The sequence below is a fragment of the Equus caballus genome, chromosome 6 (assembly GCF_041296265.1).
Source record: "Equus caballus isolate H_3958 breed thoroughbred chromosome 6, TB-T2T, whole genome shotgun sequence".
In the NCBI taxonomy this organism is placed as follows: domain Eukaryota; kingdom Metazoa; phylum Chordata; class Mammalia; order Perissodactyla; family Equidae; genus Equus; species Equus caballus.
The window spans coordinates 7510750-7529948 of NC_091689.1; positions in this window are offsets into that span (position 1 = coordinate 7510750).

The window sequence follows — 19199 nt, forward strand, 5'->3', positions numbered from 1 at the left end:
TTTAATCTCAAGAAAAATAGGAACTAGAAGCTTGGCAGAGAAGAGACCCTTTTAACCCTCCCAGGGATGGCCTAGACCTCTTCCCCAGACCACTCTTGGCCTAGGTGACCCTCCTGGAGTCTGACACCCAAGGGTCCCCTCCCAGCCCTTCAAGAAGGCCGGTCCTCTTTGTTCTGAGGGTCCAAGAGCCCCCAAGTTTGTCTGCTGCCCACTGGCTTCCATGTCAGATTATAAAACCTCTGGCCAGCCCACGGGTTCCCTAAACACGCTCACCGATTATCTCCCCTCAGAGGGGGTTATCTGACACAGAGATCTTGCTGCGTGGCTCAGGATAATATCCTGACAGCCACAAAAAGGGAAATTGAGACACGAAACTCACGCCAGCAGCAACAATTCTCAGATGTAAACATCTCTTCCTCCTGTTTTCCCCTCTTCTCTGTTTCCATTCCTAAGGATTAAGATTTCATTTTCATTGTTCCATAGATGGGAAGCGAGGTCTTCTGAGCCGACGCCAAGCACTGAGTGTTCCTTACGGTTTGGAAATAACTTGAAACACTCTGTCCCCTCTCCGGCCAGCCATCCCACGCTGTACCCCCAGCCCCTCGGAGCTCTCCTATCAGAGTTCCATGAAGGCCGTGGCGGAGACAGCAAGCTTTTTTCCTTTCCACCCCAACCATATGGAAGCCAGAGAAGGCCGGAGGAAATATCGCCAACCTACCCGAGAGAGGGAGGGAGAGTTTGTAAGGAGGATGAGCGCTGAGAGGGAGAGACAGCACTGCTAACAGCCTCTCTAGGAGCCCTGACGTCTCCACACACCATTGAGGCAGGGGCAGGGTCCCAATTTCCTGAATGGGGGCTGAGGATGGCTACAGTCCTCACTCAGTCTTTCTTCTCTCCTGGGCCAGCTGGCCTCTAGGAAGCTTCTGGAAGAAGCAAAGTTAGGCATCAAGAGATGGGGCATAGTGAGGAAGAGGAGCAGGGTCTTGCCCAGTGTGCTGGTCATTCTCCACTTGACCCCCACCCCTCCCCAGATCCATTCTCTGCTCTGTCTGTGCCCTGGACCCTTGGAAATGACTTCACCCATTGCCCTCTGGCTCCCAGCTGGATTCAGCCAATGGGACAGTCCAGGAAGCAACTGGAGAGTGGAAGATCAGACGTCTCTTCTGGAGCTGCATTTCCAGGATGTCCCTCCACAACGCCAGCTCCGCCAGATAGCCCAACCGCCATAATCCAGGCCCTCACCAAGCCCTAGAAACATGTTTTCTCCCTTGTTTTTGCAGACCTAAGGTGGTCACCGCTTTCTGCTGTTGTTTGTCCCTGGGTGCCTCAGCATCCTTGTGTGTCCCTTTAATGTCCTGCCCACACCTCTGAAAGCAACTCCTTCACTGAAGTCTTGCTGGAACCATCCGGGATGAATGCTGTTTCTTGCCAGGTCCCCAACTCATGCATCTGGTATGTTCAGTGCAAGTGTGGAGGTGAAAAAGAAAAAGAGAAGGAGGCTGTCAACCCTGAGAGGATCATGTGTGGTCCAGAAAAAAAACATGAGCACCAGCTTGAGACTAGCTAGAAATGCAAATTCTTGGGCCCCTTCCCAGACCTAGGGAATCGAAAACTCTGGGAGAGGGGCCCGCAATCTTAGTTTTAACAGGGTTCACTTTCAGCAATCTAGTTTAACACCTCAGTTTGAGCAGTCACCTCTGGGTGATTCTGACACACAGGGAAATTGGAGAAACGGGGTTCTAGACCTCGGGGGCCACTGGGAAGCATCTCTCTCTCTGCTTTCCCTCTTTATTTCCTATTCTATCCTGAAGGGAGCAAGGTAAGGAAACAGAGCATTCCAGATTTTCCAGAATCATTGAAATTGAGTTCCTGCTCCTTTTGGTCATCCAAAGATGACCCTGCAGGTGGCATTTACCACCTGAGTGGTGGCTTAGACTAAAGAGGACAGCCTTTTGCTCAATTGTACAAACGGGACAGATGCTTTTTCATGCAGTCGGTGGCTGGTGCTCGCCACGTCTGCTACTCTCTCAGATTCTTTGCACATAAACACGTAAGATCTGCCCAGACTCTTTGTTCTCAAACGCATAAATCAACAGCACGCTGCCCGTGCTTGCTGCCTCACCGCTGCCCTCCAGCTGTGCCTGGCTGTGTCACATGGGCTGAAATGCTGTGCTTTTTCACAGTTAGGAACATTTCCTTAGGCTCTCTGTGCTCACCTGTGGCCTATTCTCACCCTCCTTCTACCAGCTGCTTGGGCACTGGTTCACGTTGCAGTGGGAACACTGAGGCTCCAGGGGAAAGACTTCAGTTTCAATCTCACTACCCATCGTACCAGCTGTGCGCCCACAACCAGCTACTTCATTTAGCATCCCTCTCCTTCCTTTGCAAAATGCAAGTAATAATCTCTGTCTTTCAGGGTGGAGTAAGGGTTAATTGTGATGACGTACGTACAATGCCTTCAAGCAATGAAAATGCTCCCTTTCTTTCCACTCCTCCTGGAAGACTATGACTCTATGTTTCTATGATGAAGTAGCGATGTCCAGTAAAAAGGGCAGAACCTGGAGTCAGCCTGTCTCTGCTTGTCCCAGGGCTGCCACATACTATCTGTGTGTCTTTGAGCAATTTATTCAACCTTTATGCACCTCAATTTTTTCATCCGTAAAATGGGGGTGATAATAGTACCCAACTCATTGGGCGATCGTCATGTTTAATTCACAGCATATATAAAACCTAGCATATCTTTTTCACTCTGGATGTCGGCAACTATTATTCATTATTAATAACATTATTACTATATACTCCAAGTGAAAAACTGAGATGCAAAGGCTAGCAGGCAGCCATCCAAAACAGGGACAATGGGACAGAATATTTGAAATTGGGAGTACATCAGTGTGCCTCTTCGTATCTTGCTTGTCCACAGTGTTTGAAAAAAAATTTAATATGTTATCTTGAGTAAGAGTTTGGAAAGACACAGGCAAAAAGACCAGCAAAGAAGCCGAGAAGAATCTGGAAATAAGAGGAAGAGGGCCTGGACTGGGCTGGTGGAGAAGGAAATGGTGAAGCTGGGCCAGATCCAAAGACTGGGTCTTTGAAATGTCCTTGCCACAGAGTACTTGCCATCCGTGAGTTTTTCCATTGTCTGGAAGAGAACCAGTCTGTTTTCCATCCCTGGGTCTCTGCAGAGTCGTTGTCACCACCACCCACTTTGTTCACGCCCTTCCCTACCCTGTAAAGTCTTTCCTTCTTTCTTCCTCTTCCAAATCCTTCAGGATCCCGCTCCATCCTCACGTCCTCTGGGACACTCCCTGGTGGATCCAGCCCTCTCCTACCTCCTGCATAGACCCCGTGGGGGCTTCAGTCAGCTTCATGCCACCGAGCACAAATGTGTCTTCGTTCCCAGCTAGTTTGCTATGCTTTTACGCATATAAGTCTTCTTCCCCAAGGGAATCCTAGGTCTCTTCCTGAGAGCAAGGATCGCATCTTCCATTGCTTTGGGGTCCAGGGTTCTAAAAGAAATCAGACAGAGCCCCAGTGGAAGCGCACAGGGAATGTAGAAACATTTTCAACAGCAGTTGGATCTTTTGCACGAGCCCTTTCCATCCAGATCTCAGTGTCCCGAGCCCCTGGATGCATCCTTGTTCTCAGATCCCCGGGACAACTTGGGAATGGAAAAGAAAATGCAGCATGGGGTTCTTCTGCCATTTTAGGGAGTCACCATTGGCATATTGGCCTGGATCCTAACTCCACCCACAAAATACCCATGATTCCCCAGCTCCCCAGGAGAGCTCCCCCACGTTTCTCCTTCCTCCACCAGCAGAACGGCAGTGGGCAGAGGTGTAAACTAAAAGGACTTCCTCTCCAATGCCCCCTCCATTTTCTCCCCTAGCCATCAATCAGTAACAAGATGGTAGATGGCAGAGTCAGGTTGAAATATGGGTCAAATAACAAAGATATGTACTAACAAGAATTAATATAAAATTCTAAATTTTCGATAAAAAGACCAAGCACAGAAGCATAGCATGATGAGACCTAAGTTAAGTTGACTGCAGGCTCCGTATAAAATAACAAACATTATTAAGAAAGTTAATGCAGCCTGGATACATCAGTAAATACCTAATGTTCAAAACATTGGAGGGGATATTTCCACTCCATTAAATGCATTAGTCAGACCAGAACCAGAACATTTGGGATTTTTTAAGGAGGTCATAGACCATAGCCACAGAAAGACGAGGCCAAAAAAGGGTCTATAAACCAAATCACAAAAAGAAGGCTAAAAGGAACTGGGAGCGTTCAGCCTTGGGAAGAAATGTTTTACGGGCTATGAACCCAGTTTTCAAATATTTGAAAAAAGTGTTCATGTAAGAAAGAAGCGATTTATTCTGTTACTCCAGAATAAGGGGAAGCAGATTTCAATACAAGAAAGTTCCTTTAGTGCTCTTAAAAATATAACAGGTCACTTTGTGAGGTAGTGAGGTCCCCACCACCAGAAATATTAAGGAAACATGGCTCCTTTTACGAAGCCTGTTACTTTCTCCAAGAGTTCAGTGTCTCCTTGTTGTTCCTGGACTGTTCAGGATACCCCACAGGGTACGCAGGGATGGGGGGGGGCAAGCCTGCTCCACAAAATTTCCTTATCTGGCTCTCCACCCCTGGCCCAGTGAAGACGCAGTGTTGCTACATAAATCAGAGAGAATTAGCTTGCTGACTGACTAGCTGATGGAAAACACCCATCTGCCCCCAGGAAACAAAGAACCACAGTCAAGGCAAAATGCATAGAGGTGTCCTGAAAAAGATTTCACCTCCTGGAGGAAGTCCAGGCACCTGGCAAGATGGTGGCAGAGACATTCAGAGGCCTGAGATGTCCACTTTGGTCACCTAAATCACGTCAAGAGAAGTCACCAATTCTGCCTGCATGAGGGAGCTAGTGAGGGCAGAGCTTAAGAAGGCCAGCCCGTGGCTACATAAGCTGAAACCCCAGCTCTGCCACCCACCCTGTGTGACCTCTTGTGCATGCCCTCATATCAATACTGCCTTGCCTCATCTACAAAATAAGGAAGTTGATCCCCATAGTACTTGTGATGGTTAACTTTACGTGTCAACTGGGCTGGGCCTTGGGGTGGCCAGCTATTTGCTCAAATATTATTCTGGATATTTGTGGGAGGGTGTGTTTGGAGAAGATTGACATGTAAATCAGTAGACTGAGTAAAGCAGATTGCCCACCATTATGTGGGTGGGCCTCATCCAATCAGGTGAAGGCCCGAATAGAACAAAAGGCTGACCTTCCCCTGAGGAAAAGAGAATGCTCCTTCCTGATGGTCTCTGAACTGGGACATCAACTCTTCCTGATGCTATAGCAGCCTGCTGGCCTTGGGACTCGAACTGGGACATTATCAGCTCGGCAGATTTTGGACTTGCCAGCATCCTTCATCACATGAGCCAATTCCTTATAATAAATCTAGAGAGAGAGAGAGTTAAGAGAGAGAGATCCTACTGGTTCTCTTTGTCTGGAGAACTCTGGCTAATACAGTACCCATCTCAAGAGGTTCCGTTAAGATCTAATAAGATAATGTAATTGAAGCCCTTTTGCTATATATCTAGTATGGAATAAGTGCTCAAGAAATGCCAGCATTTTCTTATAGGGCCATTCTTGAGGAGCAAAGTCATCTAACTAGTTTTATTTTGAGGGAAAGAGAAAAACTTATAGACAGGACTGCAAAGATTAGGGATAAATATGATCACACCCCCAGGGGGGGAATGGCTGCAGCCGGGACATCAGCAGTGTCCTCAAGAGCTCTGACACTCTCTCGTCCAAAGGCTCTCCCCCATGGCAGACATAGCCGTCAGGTCTCTGGGGGAGCTGCAGCCACACGCCCCGGTCTAGAGCAGGCCCCTTTTTGAGAAGGATGGTGGCACAGCCCTGAGATGAGGAAGGGAAGAGAGGGTCCCCATCAATGCCTGGCGTCCATCCACTGCATTTCCCAAAAGACTGTTGCTTATGCCCAACCTCCTTGACTGCAAACCAAAGCCTTTGTCCAAACTCTGGATGTGTCACACCTTCCCCCCATAACCTCCTCCTCGGTTAGCCTCCCTGCCTCTCGAGGCCAGAAGCCTTTAGCTGAGTCCACTCTTCCCACTGAAACTGTACCCATCATTCCAGAAGGGCTCACGCTGCCTTGCCTCTGCCATGATGTGCTCTCACCATCCGAGCCTCTGATCACTTACCGTCGCTTATGAGGCCTTCCTATTTACAGTCAATTCTCTTTATTCCCCCCCGCCCGCCTCTCCTGAACCCCTTTATAAGTCTCTTAAAGACTAGAGACCCTACCTCGCCCTAGAGCAGTCCCAGATCCATTCAGCTTCTTTGATCGAATGATCAGTCTCCTGGCAACACCTGGGCCATCAGCACCAACTCAGTTTTCTCTAATCTGGGGCACTGGCACCCACACCCGGATGGGCCTCAGAGTCACCCAGGGAAATCTTGTGAGCTAAAGATTCCCAGGCCTCACCCCAGACCTACACAGTCAGAACTTCCAGGCGTGGGGCCTTGGAATTGGAACATTTTCAAAGCGGCTTAGGTGATTGTGACAAGGGGCGGGGTTTGGGGACCACTACTCTTAGAGAGAAACATCTTCCTGTGGCCTCGTACCCTCCTCCCCAAATGACTCAGCTCATCCAGGACCACGTGGTTAACCCCATCCTCCACTGCCCTCAGGCCAGCCTCCCGGAGCACCACACGCCATTCCGTTGCTCCTTGCCTTTCTCTAGTCTGTCTGGCCCACCAAACAACCTTCTCTTGGTTTATCTTTTCTCTTTTTCCTTTTTTTTGTGATGAACTTGCATATCCCTCTTCTCTCCAGGACCCGAGCTCCAGCCTCCTCCTGAGTGGACATCGTGTTGGCGCCGTCTCTGCCTTAGCCTTCCTAATGAGCACACTTTGCCAGTAATGACTTGGGGGAGCTACAGGAAACATCTTAGTTTATATGCTGACTGTTTAAGGATAGTTCATCCACATGTTTGTTCCAAGACAAACACTCAAGAATACGGCTGATTAGGTACAATATGCCTAAAATTCTACTGTGGTCTGTCTCTTATCTTGCAATAAATTCCCAAATGGGAAAAAAAAAATCCTGATTTCAAGAACTTTAGTGCCTTTGAGAGCATGAGAGATTTTCAAAAAGATGTAATCTTCCTAATGAGGTCCCCCATTCAAGATCCAGTACTCTTTATCCTTGCCTGTCCATGACGTGGTTGATGTGCACTGAATTCTGGAATGCCAGATTCGGAAGGGACTTTTCAATGCCATCTTCTCCAAGGGCTGACAGATTCACAAAAAGTTCTTAGAACAGAAACCAAGCGTTTGAGGTGTTCTTTAAAATTTTTGTTGTCAAAGGCCACACCCTTGTCATATCCACCAGGAGACGGAAACAGTTACGCTCCTCTCAGACTGCATTACCCTTCACACATTTGTGCTGTTTGAGGAATTCGGCCACAGGTTACTGATTTCCCCACAGCAGGTGTCTTCACGAAGGCATATTGACATTTTGGACCCAAGAATTCTTTGCAGTGGGGACTGACCTGGGCATTGTAGGATGTTTAGCAGCATCTCTGAACTCTGCCCACTAGCACTCTGCACTCCTTTGGGGGAACCACGTGGTCCCCAGTGAAAGCCACTGTCCTTAGTGTTCTGTCGGTCCCCAGCCTCCAGGAGTTCACAGTCCAGCTGGGACACTGACATCTAAGCCAACACTCTCCCAACCCCGGGGTAAGCTCTCTAACAGGCACATGAGCAAGAAAGAAGGAGACCCGACTCTGCCTGGGAGAGTCAGAGAGCTTCACAGTGGGGGCAGCTTTGGGAACAAGTGTTAAAACAGTGAGATCATTTCCAGAGGAAGGGCGTTCCAGGTGAAATGAACAGTTTGTACCGAAGGTGTGGAACAGCATGTCGTACTCAAAGGAAAGAAAGCTGTTCAGAGGAGCAGCTCTTAGATCCCTAGTGAGAAGTGACAAAGCCAGAAAGACAACCAAACTGTTGCCAAGTCCTCTTGACACCAGGCACCGCGCCCCCCCCCCGCCACCCCCCGCCACCACCTGATTTGCAAGTGAACGTGCTTTGGCGCAAATTGAGGTGAGTTCTAGCTGTCATGAGTGGAGATGAATGGGGCTGCATCACACACTGTTAAGCTCAAGTCTTGAAGTTTCCATCCCTCAGGCTCCCTCAGCCCAGGATGTTGGGGTCACCAAACTGGGCATTAGAATGTGGACTTTACACAAGATCACTGGGAACGTCAGTCTCGCGAAAACCAGCCCCACACAAATACCTTCCCAGGACTGTCAATTCTCAGAAGCAGCGGGCGAAGCCTGGGACAGACGGCCATTGCTGCTGCCTGAGATGGATGAGGAGACACAGGAGGCAGCCGCGGCAGAGCGGGAAAGACGAGGATGTACAAATGCAGGTTGGACGCAGCGCCGGCTCACCAGCTGCAGCCCGGCTCTGCTGCTGGCTGAGTCACTAGAATTCCCCAGGCCTGTGTCATCATCTGGAGACGGAAAGAATTACAGCGACTCTCTGCGAGGCCTTAGTTAAGCCAAATCACCTTGCTGGTCCTCAGTTCCCCGAACAGTTGACGTGGGGACGGAACTAGACCAGTCATTAGAAGACTATTTGGATCACATTCTCCTTCAGGAATGAAGAAAGCTAACCTTGCCCCCAAGCTCCAGCAGGAATGAGCACATATGCAATTTTTTTCCTTTCTGGGCATTCTTCGAACTCTGAGAAGCTCCAGGTTACGACCCCTGGACAACATCATCCTTTGTAAGATCGTGGCCAACTCTGGAACTCTATGCCCATAGATGCCGTGGCTCTGACCCAAACAGCTTGCACCCAGTTGCGCTCGGGAGGGGAGGTTATCTCCTGATGAAAGATGGGTGGATCCACCTTGACAAAGGCACTAAAGGTCTTTCCAGAAAAGAGAAGCGCCCTGTCAGCAGCCGGTGCTTCTGGCCTGTCTACCATCTCAGTGCTCCTGGCCGCCTAACCGCCCTGCCCTCCTTCACAGCTCCTCCCACCAGCCTTGCGCGTTGGCCTCGGTGCCCCTTGCTCTCGTCACCCATGCACTCCTGCGTCCCCCATGCGTGAACAGAATCACAGTGAAATAGCTGCATATCATATCCGTACATTTTCTCCATAAGTTTGACTCTGCTTGTTTTGTATCATCCCTCTCTCAGACCTGTACTCAATTTGGGTCCCTTGTCAGTGTGTGCTGAGGATGGAGAAGACGACCTCTGGAAGACCCCGTCCGACTGACGTATCTGCTTCTGTGTCACTGAGGAAACCAAAGAAAAGAAAATGTTTATTAAAATCAGTGAAATCTAACAAGGGGGTGGGGAAAATGTGGAGTGCCTGAATTCCAGCACTTTCCCCAAGGAGAGAGGGCGGAAAACCCAGGCCTTCCTGCCTGGACGTCATCATATCCTGGCCTCCCCAGAGCCAGAAATCAGTGGAAATGCATATGTATTTTAATACACCCTCATTACAAATAAAAATAGTGTGACATCAGTACAGGGGTTGGTTGAAACGCATTCCAACTTTGCCAAATGGGGAATGCATCGAAACGCCTGTAATAATATCACGCCAAGCAACGCTCGGCCAAACCCGGTCGGTGGGGAATTCGCACGCCAGAGAAAATCTGTTCTTCATCGAGGTTTCAATAGTCGAGGAAGCCGGGGACATTTTTGTGCGATTGAAGCAAATTGCCAGCTGCCAATACGATGATTTAATTCCCTCTTTTTTTCCCTCTCATTTGAAGTAATTGCCACAAGCACTTGGTGGGCCATCAAGGCCCTGTGTGTAACACAGATTATACCTAAATGGAGGGGAGGGACGTGTGGGGAGATAAGGATAAGACAGAGAGGGAGTCAAGGAGAGGTGGAAGAAGCAAGAGAGGGGGTGAGAGGAGCAAGCAGAAATGTGGAGGAGAAGCAGAAAGCACAAGAAAAGCAGAAAGATGAGAGAGGGAAGGACAGAGACAAACGAGAAAGATGTGGAACGAGGGACAGTGAGCAGAGGGAAAATCGCTTACAGAGAAGGGAGAATACAAGTTGGAGGTGAAAGATCTCGAAGATCTTAGAGATCAGTTTCTGCTCAGGTGTCGGGGAAGACAGGGGGGTGGGGTGGAGGAGTTATGTGTCCAAGGTCACTGAGCTCAGGGCAGAGACCCAGGCCCTCCTGACTCAGGTCCAGCGCTCGCCACTCCTCAGCAGGTGGACAGCCAGGTGAAGAGAGGGGAATTAGGAAGAAAGAGATGAGAACTGTGCGTGTGCATATCTGCATGCGGCATTTGGCTTCTTCAAACACCTGTATTGTCTAACATAATCTAATACTCTGAAATCTAACATGACCTAATACTCACAGCTTCCTGAGGCTTAGACCCTGGGAGCATCTCATGAAATGTGTCTGTGACCTAGAGGACACTGTTGGCTCCCTCATCAGATCATAAGTGGTGGAATCAGAGCTGAAGGGGACTTCAGGATGGATGTCATCAGGCTAATGCCTGGCTTCTGGGTGAACCTCAAGCCCCCCACAGGCCTCTGGCTTCCCAGGATGGTGTGTGTGCTGACAAGATGCACATCTTATGTGCCTGGGAATCCCAAACTCCAGGGCCCCAGTTCCAGCTTTGGAAGGCGTGGTGACCCCCTCAGAGATGAGGGCCTTTCTGGCTTAGGTGCCAGTTACTAGTTTTCAGTCTGTCATTTAGTTAATAGTGTTGTGCCAGTGTTGATTTATTTTGATGATGGTACTGTGAATGTGTAAGATATTAATATTAGGGAAGGCTGAGTCAAAGATATACAAGACCTCTCCGTATATCTTTGTACTATTTTTGTAACCCTGCAAAATTCTTTCCAAAAAGAAATTTTCATAATGATCTCAAAAGCCAGATTTGAATTTAGACATGCCCGTCGGTCCCCAGGCCCCAGGCTCTGGACTCTGGCTGATGGCTTGCCTCTCTTTCCTTCCCTCCCCCGGCTCCCTCCCATGCAGTGAGACTAGACATACACATGTGGACACTCTCAGCTGGTTGTCCAAGCTCAGGCCACAGCCCCCCTGCAAATAGCCTCTCCTTGGCCACCCCTGGGGCCTAGGGATGGGCGCACTGGCTGTGCAGTCCACCTCTGGAAGGACAGACCCAGGGAAGGCTCAGGGCCACTGGGCAGGGAATTTCAGGTCTTGGGTACCGTGAACACGGTCCAGAAGAAGGCATGAACCCCAGGCTCCAGAGAGGCACATTCTTGGCATCGCCCCTCGAGAAGGGGCATGGGAGGGGGACCTCGAGGTTAAGGATGGCTTAATCTGCTTTCTCTGTCTCCGTGTAGACAGTCTCTGCACTCATTGTGAGGAGGTGGGTCCCGTACTCAGCAGAACCTCCTCAGATGCTGCCCCCCTTCAGGAAGCATCCCCAGGCTCACTCCATCCCCAAACACAGGGGTCCACGCCCTTCTCCAGCCCACCTCAACTCCCCACACTCCTATTGATGCCCTGATTAAAATCATTTGTGTTCAAGTCTGTCCGTCTCACCCACGAGATTGAGAACTTCTCAAAGGCTGGGCTTGTGTCTCATTCATCCCTGTACTCCCCTAGCTGGCACCTAGATAGGTATCACCAACAAATGGCTCAATTGTTATACCCTGCAGAGAGCCAGGAGAGCATGGCAGAGGGGTTAGGAGATGATGGTGACTGGAGCCAGGCAACCCTGAGTTCAAATTCTGACTCACACACTTCATTATTATGTGATCATGAAAAAGTCATTTAATCTCTCCGAGGCTTAGCTTCCTCCTCAGAGTCGTTGTCAGAATTAAATGAAACAAGTCTGTGGAAGCCCTTGGCAGCATACCTGGCATTCAGTAAGCACTCAATAATTGTAGAACAGCAAGATCAGGTCGCCAGTATCATGGACCGGCCCATGGATGAGCCGGTTTGCTCACACCTCAATTGCTGTCTCACTTCGTCTTTATTCAGGCACAGAGAGAGCTTAAGCTGAAGATAGATGAGGTAACTCCATCCATGTGACCAGAAAAACTAGAAAATCAGCCACCTACCCTCTCCTGAAAGAAATAACCCAGGGTGCACCCCAGCCCGGGCAGCCGGGTCAGTGGCCTCTCTCTGCAAACTCAGGCCAGCACAATGCCACAGGGTCTCCAAGGCAGCCGCTGACTGACGGAGCCCGACGCACTTTCCGTCATCTCCGGTTGGGTCCCTCCTATCTCAGGGTGGCTGGTGACAATTGGGAGACACGATGGGGAGCTGACAAAGAAGAAAAGACCGTTCTCAAGGGATCAACACCTGTTACTCAAAGCTAGCTAGTTCCCACAGCCCGTGAATGCCAAAAATGAAAGAGGTGCAAAAGATGGATCCTGGGCGGTGATAACAGAGACCGAGGGCTCAGAGCAGATGGCCCTGTGTGGTCACAAGACTGGGGGCGTGGGAGTCGCGGTTCACCTCGGGGTCCAGGAACAAGGGCAAAGGGGAAGGTATGGCAGCTGAAGGCTGGACCACAAGGATCCCAGTTGAGAGTAAAATGACAAAAAGCATAAGGAATAAGAAAGGGAAGGGTAAAAAAAAAAAAAAAAAATGAAGCCAAATTCAAACCCCAAAGCAAAAACTAAAAAACTTTTTTCAGAACATCTAAACAAGTTAAATTTACGTGCAAGAACTTGACAGGATAAAGTGCATTTCTAAAATGCCAAGTGGAAAGGTTACAAATGGGTCTAACTGTAGACATTCAGGGTCTAGTTCTAGAGAAGTTAAGCAGCAGTATTCTGGAAAAGTTGGTCTCACTCATCGTCCCTCCTCCCCAAAAATAACACCCTGATTTGCAGCCCTTGCTGGTGTCCGCGGGGTGAACGTTCCCGCTACAGCCGATGTCAAGCTATCAACATGACTGTCACTGAACTCGGGAGCCGAGACGAAATTTAACCATCGGCTCTCACAAAACTCATACGACCGGCCCACAGGACATCAGTGGAAATAAGACCCCGAGTCTGGGGGACGCAAAGACAAGCAAGAGCACAGTAAGCACACAGCCCCAAGGAGTCAAAAGAAGGAGTGAAAAAACCAAAGACCTTTCAAACCCTCCCCCAAAATAAACAGCCAGTCTAGCTTCAGACCCAGACTCTGCTACCCGCTGGCTTCATGACCTGGGGAAATTCATTAATCTCTTCTAGTCTGTTTCCTCACATGTAAAATGAGGCAAACAACACTAATTTGGGGACGTGTCAGGATGAGGACGGATAATGAATGGAAAGCTCTCCCACAGAGCTGGGACATAGGAGGCCCTGAGCAACGTTCCATCCTATTCCAGGACTTCTTCTTCTGGGCCCATTAGCACTTTGTAAACATGCTACTCTACTCTGACCATATGTTTGCTGGACAAAGTTCTGATTTCGAATATGCTATCCTTTTGTGTCCAAGGGTATCAGATATTTCGTAGGATCTTGATTTGGGAGCTCAGAAAATATGATCAGTGTAACATAGTACTGATCACATTGTAGGATGATGTTTATATACAGATCTGTCTCCTCTTAGAGGCCATGAGTCCCTTGAAGGCAAGGATATGGGTTATTCTCCTCTTTATCCCCCGTTCTTAGCCCAGTACCCAACATACAGCGGCTTCTCAGTAGATATTAATTGGAGAATGAATAAATGAATGATTGAATGAATGAACCATTTTGTCCCTGTCACAAGATACTGTGGGAAGAGAAGACACTTTGAGATCAGACAAACTTGGATTTGAACCCTGATATGTCTGATATTGGCCAAGATACTAAATAAAATGGGATATCTATAAAATGAGATGATAATTGTTGACTCATAGGATTGTTGTGAAAATAATGATAGTGATGGATGTAAAGTGCTGTGCAGATCTTTTAAATTGCAGTATAATTTACATGTGCACAAATCTTATGATCAGCTCAAAAATTTTGTATATACTCATGTATACACAGGTCAAATATAGAATAACGTATGATCAGAATATAGAATATTTCCACCAGCCCCAGAAAGTTCCTAGGGCGGCTTTAAAACATGGTTGCAAATTCTTTGACATGCCTACCATTGAGATGCAGGGTCTATGTGCTCTTTCTCTGCATCTGGGTAGGCTTATCACTGTCTTGACCAATAAAATACAGCTGGAGTGACACAGTGTGACTGCCAAGGTTGGACCAAGTAAGGCCATGCAGCCTCTGCCTTATTCTCTGAATGCTCATTTGCAATGCCCTGAGCACTTAGGAAGAAATCTGACCACCTGAGGTCACCATGGTGGAGAGGCCACACGTAGGCGTGCCAGTTAACTGTCCAGCTGAACTCAGCCTTCCAACCAGCCCTACCAAGATGTCACATATGTGAGGAAGCCATCCTGGACCCTCACAGCCAGCCTATGAACCCGTGCCACGTGGAAAAGAATCAGTCAAGCCGTGCCTGAATTCCTGACCCACAAAATTGTAGGCTAGAATGAGCTGGTTGTTGTTTTAAGCCACTGTTTTGGAGTAAGTGGTCACATGGCAAGTGATAACTGCAACGATTTATGCGTGACCCTGCGCAGTCAATAGCATCTTCCCTCCCCCCATGAGATAATCATGTTTCTGGCGTTTATCATCATAGATTCGTTTTGTCCTCTCTCAAACTTCCTATAAAGAGAATGATCCAATGTAAAGCCTTTGTGACTGGCTTCTTTCACTTTATATGCTATTTCTGAGAATCATCTATGTTGTTGTTTGTATAGGTGACTTTTTTATTGCCAGATGGTATTCCGTGTTATTAACATACTATAAATTGTTTGCCTGATCTGTTGAGAGAAATTTGGGTTGTTTCCAGTTTGGGGCTTTTACTAATGAGTGTGTGTTTGAACAGCCCTGGACAAGTCTTTCTTAGATATATATTTTCATTTCTCTTGGACAAATGGTTAGGAGTGGAATTGCTGGGTCAGAGAATAGGTGTATGTTGATATTTGTTAGAAAATGCCAGTTTTCCAAAGTGGGTACAGCATTTCGTACCACCAGCAGCAGCTTAGGAGAGACCAAGATATTCCACACTCTCACCGACACCTTGTATTGTCAGTCATTTTAATTTTAGCCATTCAGATGTGTGAACAGTAACACTTCTATTAATTTATTTTGCATTTCCCTGATGACAAGCAATATTGGGTACCTTATCAGCCAATTGGATGTCTTTGTTCATGAAATTCCTGTTCAGTCTTGCACACATTTTTTAATTGGGTTGTTTGTCTTGTTATAACTGAGTTTAAAGAGTTCTTTGTATATTCTGGATACTTAGTCTTTTGCCAAATATTTTCTTCCATACTCTAACTTGCCTTTTCCCTTTCCTAATGATATCTTGTGACAAACAGAAATTTAATTGTTTTTTAGTTTTGATGAGATCCAATTTATCCATTTTTTTTTTGTAGTTAGTAACTTTGTGACCAGTCTAAGAAAGCTTTGCCTACTCCGAGGTTACAAAGGTATTCTCCTATGTTGTCTACTGGAAGTTTGATTGTTTTAGCTTCCTCATTTTAAATCTATGACCCATTTGAAGTTGTATGTATATGTGGCATGAGGTAGGGGCCAAGAGTTCCTTTTTTCATCCTCCATATTGTTATGTGGTTGTTCCGATACTGCTCACTAAACAGAACTTCCGTCCCCATCGAACTGCCTTGGAGCATTTGTTGAAAAACAAGAGACCATATATATGTGGGTTTATAACCTGCATCTTTCCAAAGCTGATCTACTTGTCCAGATGCCTGAAATTTCATCATTAAAGATCATTATCTTTGTAATTTGCATGATTTGAGTCTTTAAAATCTCAAATATCTATCCATGATATGACAAACTAAGCCCTGTTCTCAGTTTCTACCTTGGGGTTCTGGAGTTCATTAAGTCCCAAATAACAGAAATGCCCTGGGCTAGAAGTCAGAAGACCTCGGTTACAGATAATTCCAATTCAACAAACATCCTCTGAGGGCCTTCTCTTTGCTAAGCAGTATGTTTGGGGTGTTATTGGGGTGGGGGAAAGGGCAGAGAATAAGACACATTCCCTATTCTAAGGACTTCACAGCTGGGCTGTAGACGGAATGACTGAGACCACCCTCGCTGACCCCGTGCCCCACAAAGAAACTTGAAACCTAGAGTAGAGAATTTGGAGAATTTTTTACTCCTCGAGTAGTTACAGGAATTTTAAGACACTAGTCAATTCTCTCCCAGATGAGCTTGATCAACATGAGCCTTAAATTTCTCCATTGTTGAAGAATATCCTCACTTCTGAGATAATTCATAAAAAGTGCTTAGCTCTGAACTTGATATCTGGTGAGTGCTTAATATGTTAGCTGTTGTTATTATCACTATCATTCTTCCCAGGGCTGCAATGAGGGTAAAATCATAGGGTCACAGAATCTCAGGGTTGGAAGGAAACTTCCAACTGGAAGTCAACGGTTAATTATCATAATTGCTGGGAGATCTTGTTAAAAAATGGCATTCCTCAGGCCCCAGCCCAGATCCCCTTCTTTCGGCCCTGGTTGAGGCATGGGAACTGTATTTGGAACAAAAATCTCCTGGCATTCTATGATCAACCAAGTTTAGAGGCCACCAACTTCCGGCACAACTGAAGAGAAGTAGGCATGGGAAGATGCCTAAATTGTCTTAGAAATGCTGTTACTACACAAATGTAACTGGTGAATCAGATAAAAGGGTTATATTTGTCAAATATTTCGAAGAGAAACAGCTAGCACTGGGCAAACCCAGGGAAGGAAAGGGCAGGAGATAGGAGCGGTTGGATGCCAGAAACGCATTTCAACAATTTCACAATTTTACCTGGGGCCAAGCCCTGCTTAAGACCCAAAACCAATCTACATCAAGTTGGTGATGATTAAACCAACAGGTCTGTTAGCCAATTCAAACTCTAATATGAAAAGAAAAAATCAGAGCCAAAAACTAATGGAGCACAAGATAAAGCAAGCTGATATGGCAAACTCCTGGAAAAATGATTTTAAGGAACAGTAGCAAATTTCAAATTCTGACAGGCGCAGTGACCCAGCAGGATGCTGAGAGTCAGGGTACCTCCAAAGTTGTGAAAATCCTACAGATGACAGGCCAAAGAAAACTGATTTCAAGATTGCTCATGGAACAAAGCAGGGAGGGGCTGGGGCCGGCTTTGTCTGCAGTGAAACTTTCCACGGGTCACACACATTTCTTTTTTCTTTTCTGAGTTTCAGGGTGGGTGAGCAGTTGGCTGGAGCTCTGGAAGAGAGTGAGGAAAGGGTCTGGCTGAGAGGAGGAAAGCAGGGTGAAAGTTCTCTAGGTCAGGACTGAGACCAGGAGCCAGAATGCCTCCGCCCCAAAATCTCCAGAGAGGACACTCCGCAAGCACACAGCCTCGTGGTGCAGGAGGAGAAGCCCTGGTCTGGGACACGGGAGATCTCACTTCAGCCATGAGCAACCAAAGTGACCGCAGGCAAATCAATTCCGTTCCATCAGCCTCAGTCTACTCATCGTCACTGGTCATGGGTCATTAGATCCTATAGTCATGACCCTCGGACACTGATCGTACTTCCCTGTGAATAGTGGATGGCATTTTCTGGTTCACTAAGTCTTACTGAGAGAATAGAGAGCCCACTGGGACCACTAAAAATTACCTTGGCCACAAAGCTTCACCCACTTTTACTCATATCCAGTTGTGCCCCTCGGAGTGGGTGGCTGGGCCCAAGGAGGGCTCAGTGACATGGATCTGGGGAGAAAGGGGCCTTCACAAGTCTCCTGTCCAGCAGAAACCCACCTCTGTATTTGAGCAGCACAGGGCCTTGGAAATACTGGTGGGGTCTCTGCAAACACTTCCCCCACCCTTGGCCCAACCCCCAGCCCCACCCCAGTTCCCACTGTCACCTCCTCATTCGGGCTGGGGAAATAGAGACTTGTCCACCAGGGGCACTTCCACTCTGGAAAGAGAGGAAGTTGAGAAAAGCCAGAGAACACTGCCCTAAATGTCCAGAAAGCCGTCATATAAAGTGTGTTTCATCTTACAGTCTGAAAAGGCTGGGGAGGATTCTGGAACGGCAGATGAACAGTTCAGGGAAGCTAGAATGTTTGGAGGATAAGCTTCAATCCCATTCTTTGGGGATTCACATGAAGAAGGACAGTTACCTTTGAAAGAAAATCGTGGCATTAATGTTCTCTCTCTTTCTCTCATACACACACACACACACACACACACACAGTTGATACCATGCCCCACCACAGCTACAAGGTCCAAGGAGATCCCTCAATACAGGTTGAGGAAGAAGTTAATTTTGTTCCTTTGAGTGTTTTCCCTGCTTCCCTTTAATGGCTTCATGGTGGAGTGACATATATCTCAAAGAGTCTTATTACTGCCTAGGCTACCCAGGTAACTTCCTAACCCATCGCCTTTATGAAAGTGGCAAGACTGGTTTGTTCAGTTGGAATCCCTGGAAACGGTGAGGCCTCCTCGATTTCCCTTCCCACAGAAAGCATGCCACCATCTTGGAGGGCTGGAGTGGAAGCTCAAATGAAACATAATCACAGTGACCATGATCTGAGGATATAGATCACCAATTTAATCTAGCTTTTTATAAGAAACACTCTCTAGATACCCTTTCATCCTTGAAAACATTCGTGTTCTTTCCTGGATCAAGCCCACTGCCATATGTTGATTGGGACATAGGACAGGGCAGTTCCATACTTTGAGCCTTGGGGTCCTCTATCGGCAGGTACCAATTTGACTCACTAAGGAGACCTGAGGTCTTATCTATCACTACTTTAGTGCCTGGCACAGTGCAGCCAAGAAAACATTTGTGGGATGGATTTTCAAGTTCAAGGTGATGGCCAATTTTTTGGGCACATCAAAATTTCAGAAGACATGACAATAGAGTCGAATTTAACCTACATGAAACAGACATGAAGACAACCAAACCAAGAAGAGACTTCTAGAAGAGTTATCTAGAGCTTTTATCCCTCTCTTCAAGATAGAGTTTGAGTCTCTTTCTCTTGTTTCTTATTTGAACCTTCTGGCTATCATGTAAGCTCACATCCTCCTTTTCAGGGAGGGGAGGGGTTCCTAGTAAACAGAGAACAGCCCGCCAAACTCCTTGACGCAAAAGCAACTCACAGCCTGGAAAGACATGCAGCATTCCTCAGACTATGTT